General features: G+C 39.3%; 2 long non-coding RNA genes across 2 annotated transcripts; both read left to right on the forward strand.

The window, feature by feature from the left end:
* Positions 1-1,539: 1,539 nt before the first annotated feature.
* Positions 1,540-2,214, forward strand: LOC121395270. Its single transcript, XR_005962373.1, has 3 exons — positions 1,540-1,690; positions 1,804-1,886; positions 2,168-2,214. It is a non-coding gene; the product is annotated as an uncharacterized LOC121395270 (long non-coding RNA).
* A 350-nt stretch (positions 2,215-2,564) lies between these two features.
* On the forward strand, positions 2,565-6,096 carry LOC121395271. The gene is made up of 2 exons (XR_005962374.1): positions 2,565-2,610; positions 5,990-6,096. It is a non-coding gene; the product is annotated as an uncharacterized LOC121395271 (long non-coding RNA).
* Positions 6,097-10,486: the final 4,390 nt, after the last annotated feature.

Genomic DNA, 10,486 nt, shown 5'->3' on the forward strand with positions numbered 1-10,486 from the left:
ACCTATTCCAGAAGTGCCGCCTGTCTGTCGAGTTTTGTAGCGTCCACAGTGGGGACACTGTTTGACTGAGCACCTGGATATAGGCAAGAGCGGTGAGCAGTAGCGGTCCTTCTTTGTTCTTTATTTTCAGGTTCAAGCCCCTTATTGAGATCTAACATTTTACGCTCTAGGTTTTTATGCACACGCTAGCGATAACTGGTTAGGTGTGCTGGCAGAATGATGCGCTTTTTTGTGTTTTGTGCAGTGGTTTTTTGGATTCAAGCCCCCCATCGAGTTCTAACATTTCACGCTCTAGGTTTTTATGCATGAACTAGCAATAACTGGTTATATGTGCTGGCAAAATGATGTGCATTTCTTTTGTTTTGTGCAGTGGTTTTTCAGATTCAAGCCCCCCTTGAGATTTAACATTTTGGCAGGTACCTACTTGGCTTATAACTAGGTTATAGATATTGGTAATCTATAGATATTGATAAAAAAAGTTTGACGATGCAAAAGTTGGCATTTTTTTTTCTGTATAGTAGTGATCTTGGTAGTGATTTATGGTGTAGAATTTGGCACAGGGTGAGCAATTTTTTGTGCAGTGTAGCAGTAAAAACAATTGTATGTAGGTTTGTTCTTAGTCTATGCATTCAGCTTTTGTGTTGAGCTATGGTGCTTTAGGCCAGTTGTAGTTTTATGGATAGCATTTGTATTGCGCTGGTGCTATAGCAAACTGAGGTGCTGGTTGGTCGAGAGGGCGCACGATAGAACTTGTGGTGTGTGATGAATACATGGGATGATGTGCATCTCTAATGCTGATGCCACAAGTTTTTTTTTTTACTGGCACCTCAAAAGCTCCTCTATCAGCGCATTTATCTATAGTTTTGTCTGTATTTCTGGGCAACATTTGCATTTGTTTTTGTAGATTTAGGCATCTCTGGATTTGTGGGTAGCATGTTTTCGGTTTTTGAGCACAGGGTGGCGGAACACTATGGTCTTCCATTTAGAATTGTTTATAGTGTAGGCATTCAGAATCTTTTTCCCGAAAAGTTGTGGTTGGAACAATCCATTTTTTTTGTACTTGTAGCGCACATTGAATATTTATGCAGTAATTAGGTTGGACAAGTTGCAGTGGCTCTCTGAATAGGAATAGTACTTTGATCACGTGCCATGTCTGCCACCAGTAGGGCACCAGCTTTTTTACAAACTTCTGGTGTGCACTTCTTAGGACACTTGCATAATTTATGGGTCAAATGTACTATGGATTCTTGCAAAAATTAAGTTTTGTCCAAACGATCTCCACCTGTGTAGCTCACTTTCCTACTCAGGCCACACCAGCCAGGCCAAACTTTTACTCATGCAAAAAATGTAGGATAGGAAGGAGCATTACAATCCGCAGACTTGGCTGCAAAATACCTTTATTGTCACAGCATGTTTCGGATCATCATGGATCCTTTTTCAAGTGAGGATCCATGATGATCCGAAACATGTTGTGACAATAAAGGTATTTTGCAGCCAAGTCTGCGGATTGTAATGCTCCTTCCTATCCTACATTTTTTGCATGATTACTATGGATTCTGTTGGTAAATATATTTGCAAATGTGGTACAGATTTTGTCATTGGTGAAGTGTAGGAAGAAGCACAACAGGACAGATGAAGTCGTTGCACAACAGGACAGATGAAACTCAGACGCTCCACTAAATCGAAAAGGGTGAGTGAAATATATTTTTGGGGTAGTGGGGCCCAGATGCAGATCCATCAGAGTAGTCCCAAAATTATTGGGTATAAATCTAACTTTGTAAATTGTCTTTTCCTTTATTTCAGACCAAAGCACTGAGTTCTACAAAGGATTGTGGCCACAATTATCCACGTAGTAAAGCAGGAATGGCATCTCTGAATAGTTGAAGGTGTTTATTTTCAAGAAATCTATAGTTTGTGGGGGTTATTTTATTGTTTAGGGACAGTTTAGGATAAAATATGGATGCATTCACATAACTTCACAGCCCGAATATTATGCATTGTGCCTGTGTTGGGGTGTTGGGTGGCTGCGTCTCTATGTGTATCCATACATATGGGGTATCGTTTTATTCAGGGGAACTTGCAGATTGCCATTGAGCAGGTTTTTGTTAGTTGTCATGGAAACTTAGGGAGAAATCGAACTTTGTAACTCTCTTTTCCTTTATTTCAGACCAAATCGCTGTCTTCTACAAAGAACTGCAGCCACAATTCTCTGTGTAGAAAAGAAAGAATGGCATCTTTGAAAAGCTGAAGAAGTGTACTTTTAGGAAATAGATGGCTTGTGGGGGTTATTTCACAGGTAAGGGGCAGTTTAGAATGAAAAGAGTTGAGAACTGCACATAAATTCACAGCCCCAATATTATGCATTGTGCCTGTTTTGAGGTGTTCGGTGGCTGCGTCTCTATGTGTATCCATACGAATGGAGTATCGTTCTATTCAGGGGAACTTGCAGATTGTCATTGAGCAGGTTTTTTTTAGTTGCCATGGAAACTTAGGAAGAAATCGAACTTTTTAACTCTCTTTTCCTTTATTTCAGACCAAATCGCTGACTTCTACGAACGACTGCAGACACAATCCTCCATGTAGAAAAGCAAGAATGGCATCTTTGAATAGGTGAAGAAGTGTACTTTTCGGACATATATGGTTTGTGGGGGTTATTTCACAGTTTGGGGGGTGTTTAGACTGAAAAACTACAAGTAGTACACATAGAGAGCAGCCCCCAGATTTTCAACTGCAATTGCCCTTATGCGTTGCTCCTGTTTTGGGGTGTTTGGGGGCTACGTCTCTATGTTTATCCATACATATGGGGTATTGTTCTATTCAGGAGAACTTGCAGATTGTCATTGAGCAGGTTTTTTTTAGTTGCCATGGAAACTTAGGGAGAAATCGAACTTTGTAACTCTCTTTTCCTTTATTTCAGACCAAATCGCTGACTTCTACGAACGACTGCAGACACAATCCTCCATGTAGAAAAGCAAGAATGGCATCTTTGAATAGGTGAAGAAGTGTACTTTTCGGACATATATGGTTTGTGGGGGTTATTTCACAGTTTGGGGGGTGTTTAGACTGAAAAACTACAAGTAGTACACATAGAGAGCAGCCCCCAGATTTTCAACTGCAATTGCCCTTATGCGTTGCTCCTGTTTTGGGGTGTTTGGGGGCTACGTCTCTATGTTTATCCATACATATGGGGTATTGTTCTATTCAGGAGAACTTGCAGATTGTCATTGAGCAGGTTTTTTTTAGTTGCCATGGAAACTTAGGGAGAAATCGAACTTTGTAACTCTCTTTTCCTTTATTTCAGACCAAATCGCTGACTTCTACGAATGACTGCAGACACAATCCTCCATGTAGAAAAGCAAGACTGGCATCTTTGAATAGGTGAAGAAGTGTACTTTTCGGACATATATGGTTTGTGGGGGTTATTTCACAGTTTGGGGGGTGTTTAGACTGAAAAACTACAAGTAGTACACATAGAGAGCAGCCCCCAGATTTTCAACTGCAATTGCCCTTATGCGTTGCTCCTGTTTTGGGGTGTTTGGGGGCTACGTCTCTATGTTTATCCATACATATGGGGTATTGTTCTATTCAGGAGAACTTGCAGATTGTCATTGAGTAGGTTTTTTTTAGTTGCCATGGAAACTTAGGGAGAAATTGAACTTTGTAACTCTTTTTTCCTTTATTTCAGACCAAATCGCTGACTTCTACGAACGACTGCGGACCCAATCCTCCATGTAGAAAAGCAAGAATGGCATCTTTGAATAGGTGAAGAAGTGTACTTTTCGGACATATATGGTTTGTAGGGGTTATTTTACAGTTTGGGGGGTGTTTAGACTGAAAAACTACAAGTAGTACACATAGAGCGCAGCCCCCAGATTTTCAACTGCAATTGCCCTTATGCGTTGCTCCTGTTTTGGGGTGTTTGGCGGCTGCGTCTCTATGTTTATCCATATATATGGGGTATTGTTCTATTCAGGATAACTTGCAGATTGTCACTGAGCAGGTTTTTTTTAGTTGCCATGGAAACTTAGGGAGAAATTGAACTTTGTAACTCTTTTTTCCTTTATTTCAGACCAAATCGCTGACTTCTACGAACGACTGCGGACCCAATCCTCCATGTAGAAAAGCAAGACTGGCTTCTTTGAATAGGTGAAGAAGTGTACTTTTCGGACATATATGGTTTGTAGGGGTTATTTTACAGTTTGGGGGGTGTTTAGACTGAAAAACTACAAGTAGTACACATAGAGCGCAGCCCCCAGATTTTCAACTGCAATTGCCCTTATGCGTTGCTCCTGTTTTGGGGTGTTTGGGGGCTGCGTCTCTATGTTTATCCATACATATGGGGTATTGTTATATTCAGGAGAACTTGCAGATTGTCATTGAGCAGGTTTTTTTTAGTTGCCATGGAAACTTAGGGAGAAATTGAACTTTGTAACTCTTTTTTCCTTTATTTCAGACCAAATCGCTGACTTCTACGAACGACTGCGGACCCAATCCTCCATGTAGAAAAGCAAGAATGGCATCTTTGAATAGGTGAAGAAGTGTACTTTTTGGACATATATGGTTTGTAGGGGTTATTTTACAGTTTGGGGGGTGTTTAGACTGAAAAACTACAAGTAGTACACATAGAGCGCAGCCCCCAGATTTTCAACTGCAATTGCCCTTATGCGTTGCTCCTGTTTTGGGGTGTTTGGGGGCTGCGTCTCTATGTTTATCCATATATATGGGGTATTGTTCTATTCAGGAGAACTTGCAGATTGTCACTGAGCAGGTTTTTTTTAGTTGCCATGGAAACTTAGGGAGAAATTGAACTTTGTAACTCTTTTTTCCTTTATTTCAGACCAAATCGCTGACTTCTACGAACGACTGCGGACCCAATCCTCCATGTAGAAAAGCAAGACTGGCTTCTTTGAATAGGTGAAGAAGTGTACTTTTCGGACATATATGGTTTGTAGGGGTTATTTTACAGTTTGGGGGGTGTTTAGACTGAAAAACTACAAGTAGTACACATAGAGCGCAGCCCCCAGATTTTCAACTGCAATTGCCCTTATGCGTTGCTCCTGTTTTGGGGTGTTTGGGGGCTGCGTCTCTATGTTTATCCATACATATGGGGTATTGTTATATTCAGGAGAACTTGCAGAATGTCACTGAGCAGGTGTTTTTTAGTTGCCATGGAAACTTAGGGAGAAATTGAACTTTGTAACTCTTTTTTCCTTTATTTCAGACCAAATCGCTGACTTCTACGAACGACTGCGGACCCAATCCTCCATGTAGAAAAGCAAGACTGGCTTCTTTGAATAGGTGAAGAAGTGTACTTTTCAGACATATATGGTTTGTAGGGGTTATTTTACAGTTTGGGGGGTGTTTAGACTGAAAAACTACAAGTAGTACACATAGAGCGCAGCCCCCAGATTTTCAACTGCAATTGCCCTTATGCGTTGCTCCGGTTTTGGGGTGTTTGGGGGCTGCGTCTCTATGTTTATCCATACATATGGGGTATTGTTCTATTCAGGAGAACTTGCAGATTGTCATTGAGCAGGTTTTTTTTAGTTGCCATGGAAACTTAGGGAGAAATCGAACTTTGTAACTCTTTTTTCCTTTATTTCAGACCATATCGCTGACTTCTACGAACGACTGCGGACCCAATCCTCCATGTAGAAAAGCAAGAATGGCATCTTTGAATAGGTGAAGAAGTGTACTTTTTGGACATATATGGTTTGTAGGGGTTATTTTACAGTTTGGGGGGTGTTTAGACTGAAAAACTACAAGTAGTACACATAGAGCGCAGCCCCCAGATTTTCAACTGCAATTACCCTTATGTGTTGCTCCTGTTTTAGGGTGTTTGGGGGCTGCCTCTCTATGTTTATCCATACATATGGGGTATCGTTCTATTCAGGGGAACCTGCAGATTGTTATTGAGCAGGTTTTTGTTAGTTGCCATGGAAACTTAGGGAGAAATCTAACTTTGGAACTCTTTTTTCATTTATTTCAGACCAAATCGCTGACTTCTCCGAATGACTGCGCCCACAATTTTCCGTGTAGAAAAGCAACAATCGCATCTTTGAATAGCTGAAGAAGTGCACTTTTCGGACATATATGGTTTGTGGGGGTTATTTCACAGTTTGGGGGTGTTTAGACTGAAGAACTGCAAGTAGTACACATAGAGCGCAGCCCCCAGATTTTCAACTGCAATTGCCCTTATGCGTTGCTCCTGTTTTGGGGTATTTGGGGGCTGCGTCTCTATGTGTATCCATACATATGGGGTATCGTTTTATTCAAGAGAAGTTTGTCTTTCAAATTGTCTGTAGTTATAGCATTTAGAACGGTGTTATTTTGTCAGATTTACATTTGTTCCTGCGTCTTAGTTTGCATTTTAGAAAAAAACTAAAAATGCAACAAAAAAGCTCTAAATATCATGATGCACTGGTAAAATGTGTTTGAATTTTGAGTGAAAACTACACCACCCCTAGAAACCTGAAGGTCTGTAGTTTTTAAAAATACCAAACATGAAGGGATAAGTTAGATTTACATATAAGTTATGCAGCATCAACTGTCACGTGTGCTTATCTACTTTGTTCTGGTGTAAAATTATGCAAACTGCTGTTTTAGTTTGGGGGTTACTCCTGGACAAAGAAAGTGGGTTACTGATACATATTTGGTATCGTTGGACTTGGCAGGATCTGGGCTTTTAGAAACAGAAAAAAAATTCATGTAAAATTAACTTTTCTGTGAAAAAAAAACTCAAGATATACACAATTTTTTAACAAATTTTTATTTTTTTTACATATTTCACCCAAAATATACATTAAATCTCCTGAAAAGTCACAAAATTCCACTTGCATGTCGAAGCCCAATTTGTAACGAAAAAAACAATATATAATTTTCCTAGTTTCGTGGAGGTTTTCCTACAATTAAACCTTGTTAATCTGAACAAGTACAAAATGCTTAAAAACGGCTGGCATTTCGCGTAACCAAAATGTGAAATTCTGCTGGCACTTAAAGGGTTAATGGATTCCACCATGTTCCGGACCCTAATATATAATTGTTTTTATAAGAAGTCTATGGAACATGTGGCCTGAGACTTCCATGGAAGGAACATCTACTGGACCTGCAGTTGGACTTAGGGTTGCCACCTTTAATTTACCGGCTGCTGGGGGGCGGGGCCTCAAATGGGCGGGGCGTGACGTAAAAAGGGGCGGTGAGTGACGTCAAAAGGGGCGGGGCCACGCGACGGAGACCCGCGGACGCTAGAAGAGGCAAAAAAAAGGTAAGTTGCAGGGGATTGGGGGCAGGCCGAGGGCTCCTTTTGATCGTATTACAAATTTACCGGCAGCTACATTGACGGTAAATTTGTAATACCGGCCCCGGCCTTGGCAGGTATTTTACCGGCTAGGCTGGTAAAATACCGGCCGGGTGGCAACCCTAGTTGGACTTCCCTGTGGAAAAAATAATTAAAACTGCCATAATTAAAACTGCCATTGTCTCTCTCTGTACAAATGTTTTCTGTAGAGTCAGTGCAGTTAATGTGGAAGCTGAGTGACATTATACCCTAACGAGGCTACGTTTGCTCACTGGCCCATGTCCTAATCAGCTGAACACCATTAATAGCATTAACCTTTGTCTGAAAGCAAATACCCCTAACCCTCCTGTCTGGCTATTTACAACTAGACACTAGAATTCAGTTTATTTGTAACAGGATCCCAGTCCCTGACATCAATGTCACCCAGAGATGCTTGTATGTGCTCAAAGGGGTTGTTCACCTTTTTGTTAACTTAGTATGATGTAAAGAATGATATTCTGAGACAATATGCTATTGGTTTTCATTTTTTATTATTTGTGGTTTTTGAGTTATTTAACTTTTTATTCAGCAGCTCTCCAGTTTGCAATTTCAGCAGTCTGGTTGCTTAAGTCCAAATTCCCCTAGTAACTATTTGCATTTGTTTTTTTAGATGGGGTCAGCGACCCCCATATGGAAACTGAAAATTCAGATGAAGAAGGCAAATAGATAAAAACATATGCCAAAGAAATAATGAAGACGAATTGAAAAGTTGCTTAGAATTGGCCATTTTATAACTTACTAAGGGCAGAGACACACGTTGCTATTTCGGGAGTTTAGTCGCCCAGCAACAAATCGCTTCTTCTTAGGGCGACAAATCTCCCCGAACTTCCTTCCCGTCGGCTAAAAGTTAATTTAAAGGGATACTGTCATGGGAAAAAAAATTTTTTTCAAAATGCATCAGTTAATAGTGCTGCTCCAGCAGAATTCTGCACTGAAATCCATTTCTCAAAAGAGCAAACAGATTTTTTTATATTCAGTTTTGAAATCTGACATGGGGCTAGACATATTGTCAATTTCCCAGCTGATCCAAGTCATGTGACTTGTGCTCTGATAAACTTCAATCACTCTTTACTGCTGTACTGCAAGTTGAAGTGATATCACCCCCCTCCCTTTTCCCCCCAGCAGCCAAACAAAAGAACAATGGGAAGGTAACCAGATAGCAGCTCCCTAACACAAGATAACAGCTGCCTGGTAGATCTAAGAACAACACTCAATAGTAAAAACCCATGTCCCACTGAGACACATTCAGTTACATTGAGAAGGAAAAACAGCAGCCTGCCAGAAAGCAGTTCTCTCCTAAAGTTTAGGCACAAGTCACATGACCAGGGGCAGCTGGGAAATTGACAAAATGTCTAGCCCCATGTCAGATTTCAAAACTGAATATAAAAAAATCTGTTTGCTCTTTTGAGAAATGGATTTCAGTGCAGAATTCTGCTGGAGTAGCACTATTAACTAATGCGTTTTGAAAAAAACATGTTTTCCGATGACAGGATCCCTTTAAAGTTGAACCACCCCTTTTAAAGGGACTTCATCAAAAAGTCTCTATTTGTGTCTGAAGCAACCTTTAGCGACCCAGTACACAGAATGTTTTCTTGGCCCTGCTAAATCTCTATGAGGTAACTTTTACTGTGTTAGAGAATAGCCAACTCCTAGCAACTTTGCAATTAGCCTTCATTTTTTATATTTCATCATTTTTGCCTTTTTACTTCTTTGCCTCTTTCCAGCTTTCAAATGGGTGTCACCGACCCCATCTTAAAAAAAAATGCTCTGTACGGCTACACATTTAGGGGGTTATTTATAAAAGTCCAAATGGAAAAAATTGTTTTTGTTTTTTTTACTATAAAATCAGAAATTTTGGTGGAAAAAAACCTTACATTTTTCAAGATTTATTAAAGTCCAATTCTGCAAAAATTCTGAATCTGAAAATCCAGAATCTCAGACCTGGCAAGTTCTTATATACAGTAGAACCCCCATTTTAAGTTTTTCAGGGGACCAGAAAAAAATGGTGTAAAATCCAGGATCCAATGTAAAATCAGGGACATGTATTATACATAATATATAGGTGAGACCACAAAACAACAATGTAACAATGAGGGAAAACTTAAAATCAAGGGATGTAAAATTGAGGTTTTAGTCAATGGGAGAGGTCCCTATCATATTGAAAGTTTCTGCAGTCTGCGCTGGAATTAGCCCAAAAAATCTGACTATTTTGGGCTTTTCAGGTAAAAATCATACGATTCTGGAAAAAAATGGTACAATAAGGGTTTTCGCTCGATTTTATTGCGTTTGTCCCCGATCTGATTAAATCAAGCTTTTTTAATCATAACTAATGTCCAATCGTGGATTCTACTTTGGTCTGACATTATAATTTTTTTAAATCAGAAAAACTCGGATTTTGATAAATAACTCGCTTATTTTTATTGCTACTTATTACTACTCATATTTCTATTAAGGCCTCTCCTATTCAAATTCCAGTCTCTTATTCAAATCAGTACATGGTTGCTAGGGTCTTTAGGACCAGATTGCTGAAATTGCAAACCGGAGAGCTGCTGAATAAAAAGCTACTGTAAGTAGGAAATAATAGGAAATTAAATCCAATTGCAAATTGTCTCAGAATCTCTCTCTACATCATACTGCGTGGAATTAGCCCAAATAATTTTTTAAAATCAGAAAAAAGTTAATTTAAAGGTGAACAACCCCTTTAATCACTTTAAATTTGTCTCTTTCCTTTTTTAGAATGTTACAGAGTAACCCCTAAGATAATCATAGCAAACTTTCAGCAAATTTTTAGTTCCTTTTTCAAGCTGATTAAAAACGGAAAAAGTAAATTGTTCTGAGAGCTTGAAAGTCTCAATGGTAAAAACATTGAGTATTTTTACTATAAAATCTGATTTTTTTGGAAACAAATCCTACATTTTTTTCATGATTTATTATACCCTGATGCTGCAAAAAAATCTGAATTCAAAAGGTTGTATATAAGTCAATGGGAGAAGTCCCTATCCTATTTGGAAGTTTCTGTGGTCTGAACTGGAATTAGCCTAAAAATCAGACTATTTTGGACTTTTTGGGCAAAAATCCGAAAAATGCATGCTTTTCTGGAAATAGCCCGAAAAAATTGAACAATTTGAGAAAAAACTCGGGTATTCGGGT

The sequence above is a fragment of the Xenopus laevis genome, chromosome 6S, assembly GCF_017654675.1.
Source record: "Xenopus laevis strain J_2021 chromosome 6S, Xenopus_laevis_v10.1, whole genome shotgun sequence".
Taxonomy (NCBI): Eukaryota; Metazoa; Chordata; class Amphibia; order Anura; family Pipidae; genus Xenopus; species Xenopus laevis.